The sequence below is a fragment of the Equus asinus genome, chromosome 3, assembly GCF_041296235.1.
Source record: "Equus asinus isolate D_3611 breed Donkey chromosome 3, EquAss-T2T_v2, whole genome shotgun sequence".
Lineage (NCBI taxonomy): Eukaryota > Metazoa > Chordata > Mammalia > Perissodactyla > Equidae > Equus > Equus asinus.
In genome coordinates, this window is record NC_091792.1 from 18,268,280 (window position 1) to 18,280,005 (window position 11,726).

Consider the following 11,726-nt stretch of genomic DNA (forward strand, 5'->3'; position numbering starts at 1 on the left):
GAGCAAATAGTGTTTTGGCTTTCATCAGCATCAAGTTGGTTTATACACTACCAGGGACTTCCAGAGTAGACTCTATAGTTGTTCCACATATGAAGCTAGAATATCACAAAAGCCTACTTTTGTTGAATATGTTTGGTGTAGCTTAATATTCACTATTGAGTTTTCATCATAAATAATTTTTGTACCTCCAATCAGTATGACATAAAGATGAGAAATGATCTATGATTAACTGATAACTTTGTACATTCAATTTAAACCATGAATTCAATATAAATTAATGACAGATAGTTGGTGCTATTAAGATATTAATTTACCTACTTTGAACTACATTAATGTAATTCAATTACTTGGCGCTGGGCATAGAGAAAATAAACACCAAATTCTATGATATGATTTCTGCTGAAAGACACACTGTAATCGATGGAATCAACACTGAGAAAAAGCTAGTTACATCAAGAATCTATATTTATTAATAATTTGTAATAGAGGTGCCATTCCTTAATTCATATTCCTTCTAAGAAAGTAGGCAAGATATTTTCATTATGAGAAATACTAGGAAAGAGAAATAAGTAAAAATTTTGGGAAAAAACATATTTTAAATCACCCAGAATTTCACCCCTCAGAGATAACCACACTTTATTTGTTGATACCCATAATTTCTCTATCTTAAAAGAAACAAGTTGTTAAAAAATTAATGTAGGTCTTATTTCAATATATTAGTCATCAACATTAATTATCAAATTTATAGTTAACAGAATTAATACATAATGTTATCACTAACTTCAAAAAGAACACCTTAGTTGTAATTATGGCACACTGGACTATGGTGTAGCAACGATGTTTACTATACTGATGTTTAATTTCCTCATTTGTTAAACAGTAATGACATCTATGTCGAGAATGCTTATTTGCGATGTATGCATTGTGTGATGGGTAGTGCCTGAAGCCATGACAGGGAAAAAAATATACAGAGTATTTTTAGCCCTAAATTCCCTTTGTAAATCACAAACTAAAACTAGTAATTTATTTCTGATACGACATTACTTTCCACTTTCAGAGAGGGAAGTCACCACAAAACCTTCTTCTTAACACAATTTTACTCTTACTTTAAGAACAATGTGATAATTTGCTCTTTGTAAATTTTTGCCTAACTTCCCAGGTGTATGTTGGGCCTTTAATCCATTTGACTGGCATCTTTGTAAAAAGAGGAAAGAGAGATATACAGAGACGATGGCCATGTGTAGACAGAAGCAGCAATTTCAATTATCCTTCGATAAGCCAAGGAATGCTGGGGGATACCAGAAGCTTAAGCAAGGAAGGATCCTCTCCCAGAGTCTTCAGAAGCAGCCTGGCCCTGCCCATACCTGGATTTCAGATTTCTAGCCTCCACAGCTGTGAGAGAATAAATTTCTATTGTTTAAAGCCACTCAATTTGTGATACTTCAATGCGGGAGTCCTAGGAAACAAATGGTTAATTTAGAAAAAAAGAAAGTTTAATATCAATGTTCTAAGATTTTAATTTAAGAAACTAGAAAAATAGATGCTACCAAATAATACAACCCAAATAATATGAGGAAATGAAATAATAAAGATACAAGCAGATATCAACGGAATAGAAAAAATGTTAACAAAGTCAAAAATTGGTTCTTGAAAAATATTTTTAAAAATGAAAAATCACTGGCAGGAATGGTAATGAATAAGAGAAAAACATAAATTACCATTATAAGAAAAAAATCAAGGGTTACCACCATAGATATTACATACATTATAAAGAATATAAGGGATTTCATAAGTAATTTTGTGCCAATAAATTTGAAATCTTGGATGAAATATGGAAATTCCTTGATAAACACAACTTATTAAAACAGATACAAGGTGAAATAGAAAATCTGAGCAGCCCAATATCTATAGAAGTTATATATTCCAACAAAAACTTTATCTACAGAGAAATTTTAGGCCCATACGATGTGCCTGTGAATTTTATCAAACATGTAAATAATAAACAGCTCTAAATTTATACAAAACCCTTTGGAAAATAGAGGAGAGTGATACACTTTATAGCATGTTCATGTAAAGTGAGCAAAATTCTAACATCAGGGGCCTGTCCCATGGCCTAGTGGTTAAGTTCACACGCTCCCCTTTGCTGGCCCAGGGTTCACTGGTTCAGATCCTGGGTGCAGACATGGCACTGCTCATCAGGCCATGCTGAGGCGGTGTCCCACACAGCACAACCAGAAGGACCCGCAACTAGAACATACAGCTATGTACCAGGGGCGCTTTGGGGAGAAGAAGGAAAAAAATAAAAGAAGATTGGCAACAGATGTTAGCGCAGGTGCCAATCTAAAAAAAAAAGATTTCTGTCTAAAAAAAAAAGCAAAAAAGAACTCTAACATCAAAATCTGATATAGACATTAAGGGAAAAAAAAGATAGAGTATAGCCCTATAGAACAAACACACGTAAATCTTTGACAACGTCTTAGCAAGCCAAAGCCAGCATTATATGAAAAGGCACAAAACTACTGTGCCAAAAGGGGATTTATCCCAGTAGTGAAAGACTGCCTAGACATTTGAAAATTTCTCAATGTATTCCACCACATTAATAAAATAAAGGGGAAAATCCACACATCACCATTTTACTAGACGCAATTCAACACTTATTCATAGTAAAACTCTCAGTAAATTATGGATATAAGATACACTTCTCACAATTATAAAGGAAAGCTATGAAAACTTACATGTAATGTCAAACATAATGGTGAAATATTAATTGTTTTCCCTTTAATTTGGGGGAAAATCATGAATGACTGCTCTCCCCACTTTTATTTATATTGTCTGAAGTCTTAGCCCTAAAAATAAACAAAATGAATCAAGAGATACTATATGTAAAAAAAAGAAAACTGAAGAAATAAAGAAAGCAAAAATTAAAAGCACAAAAATTAGAAGAGGAGTAAAATGACTCTATTCACAGAAGACATGATGGTTTACATAGAAAATGGTAAGGAATCTACACAACTATAGAATTAATGACTAAAATTAATAAGGCTGCAAGAGGTACAATCTTATATAAAACTCCATTGTATTTCAATGTAATAACAGTAAAGACATTGACAAATTGACTTTAAAAATACAATTCTCAATACTGTCTGAAAGTCAATAACTAGAAATTAATTTAGTAAACAAGGTGAAACAAAACACCTGTACATTGATAACTATAAGAAATTACTGAGAAAAATGAAAGAATATTTCAATACATGGAGAAATGTGTATTCCTAGATTAGAAAATCAATATTGTTAAAATCTCTATTTTTCCCACAAAGATTTTCACTGAAAATGACAAGCTTTTTCCTAAAACATATATGGAAATGCAAAGAACATATATAGCCAAACAATCTTGAGAATGAAAACAAATTTGGAAAACTTAAAATATCTCACTTCAGGGCTTACTATAATGCCACACACCTAAGATAGTCAGCTTGGTTTTGGCATAAGGATATGTTAAATTGAATCAATGGAAAGGGTAAAGAATCTAGAAACAGATCCACATTTACAGGGTATATTGACTTTTGACATAGGCTCCAAATTAATTAGGATAAAAAAGCTTTTTCAAGGGGCTGGCCTGGTGGCATAGCAGTTAAGTTCTTGTGCTCCACTTCTGTGGCCCAGGGTTTGCAAGTTCGAATCCCAGGCATGGACCTGAGCACTGCTTATCAAGCCATGATGTGGCAGGTGTCCCACATATAAAATAAAGGAAGATGGGCACCAATGTTAGCTCAGGGCCAATCTTCCTCAGCAAAAAGAGGAGGATTGGCAGTGGATGTTAGCTCAAGGCTAATCTTCCTGAAAAAAAAAGAAAGAAAAAACCTTTTCAAGATATTGCATTGAGACATTTGCATATCTAATTGTAAAAAAAAAGAAAGAAAGAAATTTTACTCCCTATCTCACATCAAAAATTAACCAATAATTTCAGATGGACAATGAAACTATACCTCAAAGCTAAATGATGAAGATTCTAGAAGAAAACAGTGGTCTATTTTCATACCCAGACAACGGTCAAAAAATATTTTAGAGAGGACACAGAAATCAATAACCATTAGAGAAAAATGTATAATTAGTTAGATTTCACCAAAAGGCAACGTTAAAAATATTATGAAGTAAATCATAGACTAGGAAAAAATAGCCGAGAAAAGATTCAAATGTTGATTAAATACATACATACACACACGTGCAATTAATAATTAAAAGACAAACATCTCAATAAAAAAATGAGTGAAAGACTGAAACAGCCACTTGACTAGGAATATTTTTAAATGATCATTAGCATCTGAAAAGTTGTTTGATATCATTAGTCATCACGGAAATGCATATTAAAATTATAGGAGTGTACCACTACACATCCCATCCACCAGAGCGATAACATTAAAATGATTCACAAGACCAAGGTGGTGAGAATGCTGTAGCAGCTTGCTGATAGAGTATAACATGAGACGACCATTTGGAGTGAAGGGGAAATAAAAAACAGTCTCAGACATACAGGAATTGAGGGAATGTGTCTCTAGTAGATTTCCTTTGTATGAATTGTTAAAAGAAATCCTTCAGAAAGAAGAAAAACGATACAGGTCAGAAACTCAGATCTACATAAAGAAAGGAAGAGCAAGAGAGAAGGATGAATGAAGATAAAATAAAATTTTTATTTTTTAATTCTTAACAGATCTAACAGATAATGCTTTGTTCATAATATTTATAGCAGCAATGTATTCGGTGATTATAGCTTATGGATAAGTGAAATGAATGACAGCAAAGTTATATGAAATGGGTGGGAGGAATTGGGAATACTCTTATAAGTTGATTATACCGCACAGGATGTGGTATAGTGTTATTTGAAAGAGAACTTGGATTAGATGTAAATTAATACTGTAAATTCAAGGGAACCACTAAAAGGAGAAAAAAAAGTAAAATGTTTTTAAAAACTCATTGAATAAAATCACTACAAGTCTATACTAATGTAAATGAAGGAATGAATGAACAAATGAATGACAGAAAATGGAAAACTTTGTCTTGCAAGTGTGCTGAGCAGATGGTGAAGGATGATGAAGCTACAAAATTGTCAATGGATTCCAAATCTAGTTGACAGAAGATTTATCAGAAACAGGACATTTACATTATCTCAAGGTATCTCCCTACAAATCAATGCTTAATTAAAATGAAAAAATTTAAATTTACAGCTGTCAGACAAGACCATAACAAAATAATAAAAGTGGACATCTGCTCTATTGAGATAAACTGTCATCAGGAGTTTTCTGATAACGATTGACTAAGACGAACATATATCAATTCTGTAGTATTTCTGCCAAAAATGCATAACCTGAATATTTTTGTGAGGTAACTTCACTCAAATTCAAGTTGAGGGATATTCAATAAAATAATCGGCAGGGATTTTGCAAATATGTCAAAGTAAAAAAAAAAAAAAGCCAAGAAAGGCTGAAGAACTATTGCAGGCTGGACAAGTAATGTAGTGTGTGATCTCGAATTGGATCATGAAACTGGGGGGAAAAGCTATTGTAAAAATAGCCATCATTTGCACAGTTAATGAAATTTGTATTTGGATTGTAGATTAGATAATAATATTGTATAAATGTTCAACTTTCTGATTTTGGTAATTCCATAATTAAAATGTATAAGAGAATGTCTTGGTTCTAAGGAAACACACATAGAGGATTTGGGGGGTAAATAAACAGAATGTCTTCAACTTACCCTCAAGGTATTTAGAAAAAATCCATGTTTAGATAGGTAGATATAGGTAAAGACATTGTAAGTAGATGGATACATAGATAGGAAGAAAAAATGACATATGAGGTAAAATGGAAACATTTGGTAAATCTAAATAAGGTATATATGGGAGTTCTTTGTAGTCCTATTATAACTTTTCTGTAAATTTGAAGATACATTAAAATTAAGATGTATGAACAAAAATTACACTAATTTTTTATTTTTAAAAATTTGGAACTATCAAAAATATGCTGTAGTTATTGGTGTGGATAACTTTATACTGCATCGAAGAAAATGTAAAATATGTTAAGAACGTAAAGAACTTTAAAGATTTCCTAAAAGCTTCTGACTCCGAAATCCATGCTCTACTCACAATACCCCAAACAAGGAATTTTAAAACTGATAGATATATTTATTTAAACATTTTACAAACATTTATTTTTTTGAAAATACATTTTATGCTCCTTTTTCTTTTACAAAGTCAAAAGATATAAAAGTGTCTAAAATGAAAAGTACATCCTGTTCACACTTTGGCTCATATTTCTTACCAATTCATACTCCCAGTGATAGCCTAACCACATATAAGCATATATGTAACACTTCTACTTATTTACATAAAAAGATAAGTCAAGGTTCTTGATCTCACTTATTTTACTGAACAATATATCTTAACATGTATTTCAGTAGTATATTCTATAAACTAATGAATACATATTACATCCCATATTTAAAATACCAGATCTCCAGTTGATATCCATTTTGGTGCCCCCACATTTTTGAAATCAAACAATGCTGCAGTGAATATCCTCATCGTCACATATATGTCACACATATGAGTACTTCTATAAGAGAATTCTACAATTGGAATTTCTTGTTCAAAAATTACGTGCCTTTGTAGTTTGATATTCTCAAAATGCCTGCTAGAGACAATATACTATTTATGTCCAAAAAGTACATTTAAGAATGTCAGTTTCCCCACTCCTGAAAACACAACATTATAAAGCTTATTTTGACAAATGGATATAAAAATTTTTCTCATTGTATTAATTTGCTATTCTTTTGAATGTCGTAAGGCAGGCTGGTTTTCATTTGATGATTTTAAAAGGCAATATTTTTACTTCTTTTTGGAGGAGGCTTTATTTATGCCTTTTGCTCTTTTTATATTCTCTTGTCAATACATATTTTCCTACTTTTAAATTTTTTATATTTTACATATATTTTACTGATATTATCTCCTCAATCTCGTGTCATAAATATTTTTTAAGTTGATCTTTTGATTTTGAATATATACATACTATCTTCCATGGACAATTACACACATTTATAGAATCACATTTATCAATCTTTTCTGTTTTAAATTTCTGGGAACCATCCCTAGCAAGGACTTCTTTGCTGTCATTATATAAAATGTAAGTCTTCAATATTCTCTTTTATTCTTTCTTTTTTTACACTTAAATTTTTATTTTTGCAAAATTTCTTTTGTTTAAGGAGTTAGTTGGCTAGCCGAGTGTATTTATTCACTATGATTATGCAGTTGTTCCGACAGCGTTTCTATGCTATTTTGAAGTACTCCTTTGATAATATTTCATTGTTACCCAAGTATTTAGATCTATTTCCAGTTTCTGTTCTATCATGCTTTCTACTTCTACACCAGGAGCAAACAATTTTAATTTAGTTTTATAATATATATATTTGATAGAATATATCATCTCATCTCTTCTTTTCCTTTTATTCTTTCCCTTATAACTATTTTTTTAAGAATGTTCCTGGATATTATACATATTTTCCAAATGAATGCTACAAATATCTCTATTCCAAAAGAAATTAGATGAATAATTTTAATGATAGCTCATTAAGCTATAAATAATGGGAAGAATTGTCATCTGTGAGATTCGAAGTCCTCCATTCTAAGAACAATATTTATCTCTCAATTTATTCAGATCTCTTTTAACCATCAGTAGCATTTTATAGTTTTCTTATTAAGTTTATACCTGGACAGTTTTGCCTTCATTTCTGCTGTTTTAAATAGCAGCAGGCTTGGTAACTGCCTCTTGGATTAAATTCAATAGGTTCTTTAAACTTCAATTTATACTGTTGTCCTTGGGTGTGGCATTTGGGGAAGTTCTAAATTCTTCAATAACCATACCAGGCAGATTAAGAATAAGAAAACAGGTTCAACTTGAAGACAATAGTGATGCACTCTAGGAGACTGCTTTCTTTTTCTTCCTTCCTCCCTCCCTATCTTTCTCTCTCTTTCTTTCTTTCTTTTTAATGCAGCTGACTCCTATGTCTAAGAAAAAATTAGCAGTATATTAGGGACTCAGACAAAAGGCCCAAGTTTGAGATCAGAAATTTGGTTCTAGAATCTCAGAATATTCAGTCGGCAATGGACATTAGTTGAAACAGGTAGAACTTAAGAAAACTTGTCTGATAGGCTGACTTCATAAGTTACTGTGAAAAGAGATATAACAAGGAGTCCTGTGTCTTGACATTTACACAGATGCCAAGAGTTCATCACTGTATGCTAGACATTGGTTATGTTACCGAACCAGGTTCGTGTTTGCCCGCCGCCCAGAAAGCCAAACACTGAGACGGCAAGATTGCAGCAGAGAGTTTACTCACAAGGAAGTGAGAGCATGCAAGGAAGTGAGAGCATGAGCCTCAAATTTGCTTCCCCGAAAATAGGGACTCCGGGATATTTATGGGATGGGGACAAAGTGGTCTGAAATGTGGAGAGAGGTGATTGGAGGTGAGGAGAGGTGAGGTAATTGATGATCTGCACAAGCATAGTTAGACTTCATGTGTCCTCATGGGACCCATGTTCAAAAAATGGTGACGTTGGCATGATCTGAGCATGGAGTTTTTAGCCTCTTGATGTCAAAAGGTCACCTATTGGGCATCTGAGCAGGCCCACTTGATGAGTTGGTGGTCTCAACTGGCCTGAAGTAGATGAGGACTTCTAATTCCTGAAAAACAGCTCCCATACCCATCACCATGGTGATCCAGGCTCCAGGGAGATGTTATCTATAGGAGCCCAGTAGGAGTCAGCATATTGCCTAAGCAGCACAGTCAACAATGGGCGGGTTAAACAGCTAAAAGCTATAATCAGTAATTGCAAAAAGGAAAAAACTTTGGTACCTAAATACTTAATCATCAATGGCTGCTTGCCTGTTTCAGTTATGGATCTGGTTGCATAGTCCGGTAGGAAACAGAAGCCTGAAAGATTTCACAATTGTAGTTGTTATCCACCTACCCCACTCCCCAACACACACACAAATCACTGATCTAAGAGACAAAAAGATTATTTTAAACCCCTCCCTGCAAATACTATCTTAAACCGCAAATACTATCTTAAACCGCCCCCCCAAATAAGAGAAATTGGAGTTAAAAGGAACTGAAGACTACTAGCATAATTCTTTCCCCTTACATATGTTATGTTGGCTTGGAAACTGGAACAGGCTAGCATCCATTGGTCCCTGAATCAAGCTGTGAGAAAGCAGAGAGGCAGAGGTAGGGGAAATATGCACATGGAACTAGAGCTCAGTCTCTGTGCCTTATGCACTGGGGCCTCCCCAGTGGCCATTGTCTCCTAAGGACCTACAAATACCTGCTTTGAAAACATACTCAGCTCTGCTCCAGAAGTCTACACTGTGACGACTTTCATTACAGATGCAAAAAAGCCTGAATGTATTTTTGCTTACATTACCATGGAGATTTCTATTTAATAGGTTACAATTCTGGCATCCAGACCAAAAGAGCAATTTGAGAAATAAACATATCTATGTATCTAAATTCCAAAGTAAGAGCCCGTTTGAGAATGTGTTTTTTATTTGCAAATTTAACAAATTTCCTCACATGGAAGTGAATTACTTAGTGTATTTTCAGCTTGGAATTTCATGGAATTTAGGCATTATCCATGAATAAGCTTCATGAATGAAGCCATCTGTCTAATGCCACTTTCTTCTGGGATCCCAATAGTAACAATGGAAAAGAGTGTCAACAATTTTCTCAACAAAGAGTATAGTTCATTTATTTAATAAGTATTTATAACTGGGACTCTTCTAGGCTTTAGAAATGCAACATTATAGACTAAATCTTAGCCCTCCTGGAGTTTACACTCTAGTTGGGATAGACATGTAATAATAAATTTTTAAAAGATTAAGTTAAGCATATTACATGTGTGTTACTATGAAGATAAAAGTGGCCAAGGAAGGACTCAGTGGGAAGTTGAAATTTTGATAACGTTTTAAGGAGGGAAGGGCACCCAGCTGCATCTCACTTGTCTGTCCAATAGCGCGTCTCGCACATTTGCTCCAGCAGTTTCAGCATGCCTCTCTTCTGACTGGCTGCAGGCGGTGAGCTACCGCTGTCGAATATTTTGGATATCATTCCTAAGTAGACGTCAATTCGTTTCCCAGCAACCTCCTTCCTTTTTTTTCCCTGAAATCAGCAACCTTTCTCTCTGAATCTTAAATCCAGCTTTCTGAGTCCTAAGGTGATGGTCCCAGAATTAAAGTTCAGCCAGAGGCTGGCCAATCACAGACCTTGCCAGGGTTTGTAATCCTAGATCTGAGGAAAGGTTCTCAGTGTCCTTCTATCAGCAAAATGGTGACATGTCAAGCAGAACAACTCTGCCAGCTATCTGCATAAAGGCTTCTTCCTCTTTTGGTGTGCCTGCTTGAAGTTGAGTTTATGTAACTTGTAAAAAGTAATCAAAATCAGATTATGTACCAGACACTGTGGTAGGATCCACAAAGTAAACACTGTTAGGACATCTCAAAATTATCCTAGAGAAACCTGATTTTATAAATGTAAAGCAGAGAGCACTCACTATCGCACAAACCATCTCATTTAATCCTCGTGAAACTCTATGTGGCTTACTTTGACTCAGTGGCTTTCTAAATCCACACAATTAAGTTGCAGAGGTGTGATTAAAACCAAGACTCCAAAGCTAAATTATCAAAGTTATAATATTAGTGATATCTAGGATGCTAGAATTTGGAAGAGAAGCTATGTTTTTTTTTTTTTTTAATTTTAAAAATATTTATGGAGGGGCCGGCCCGGTGGCTCAGTGGTTAAGCGCACATGTTCCGCTTCTGGGGTGCCTGGGGTTCGCGGGTTCAGATCCCAGGTGCTGACATGGCACTGCTTGGCAAGCCATGCTGTGGCAGGCATCCCATATATAAAATAGAGGAAGATGGGCACGAATGTTAGTTCAGGGCCAGTCTTCCTCAGCAAAAAGAGGAGGATTGGCAGCAGATGTTAGCTCAGGGCAAATCTTCCTCAATAAATAAATAAATAAATAAAACAAATAGTTATGGAGCAGTCAGAAGTGAAAAAGTAGTAATAGTGAAGATAAATGCTGTGACAGTTCAGGGAAAGTAGAAGTTGAGCCGCTCCATAAATATTGTAGAGAGAAAGGAAATGGGGAATATAGTTTACTTGTTATTGTGCCTTTATTATATTCTGCGTGACTCTTCCCCTTCCCTCCAATCAGGCTCCTATTTTCTTTTTTTTTTTTTTGAGGAAGATTAGCGCTCAGCTAACAGCTGCAGCCAATCCTCCTCTTTTTTGCTGAGGAAGACTGGCCCTGAGCTAACATCTACACCCATCTCCCTCTATTTTATATGTGGGACGCCTGGACAGCATGACTGGATGTGTGGTGTATAGGTCCACACCAGGGATCCAAACTGGCAAACCCCAGGCCTCCGATGTAGAACGTGTGAACTTAACTGGTCACCACTGGGCTGGTCCCCAGACTTCTATGTTTTAATCTTAATACAAATGTGACAGAGAATTTATTCCCAAAGTTAACTTTCAGCTCCGTATAAAATTTGACTCCAACATTGACAATTATACAAAGCTTCAGAATGTAACAGGTAATTAAAAGTATTGTCGACTTTATCATACGATTGTATTCTCCTAGCTCAGTAATATGGACAGGAGTTTTCTTCAATTTA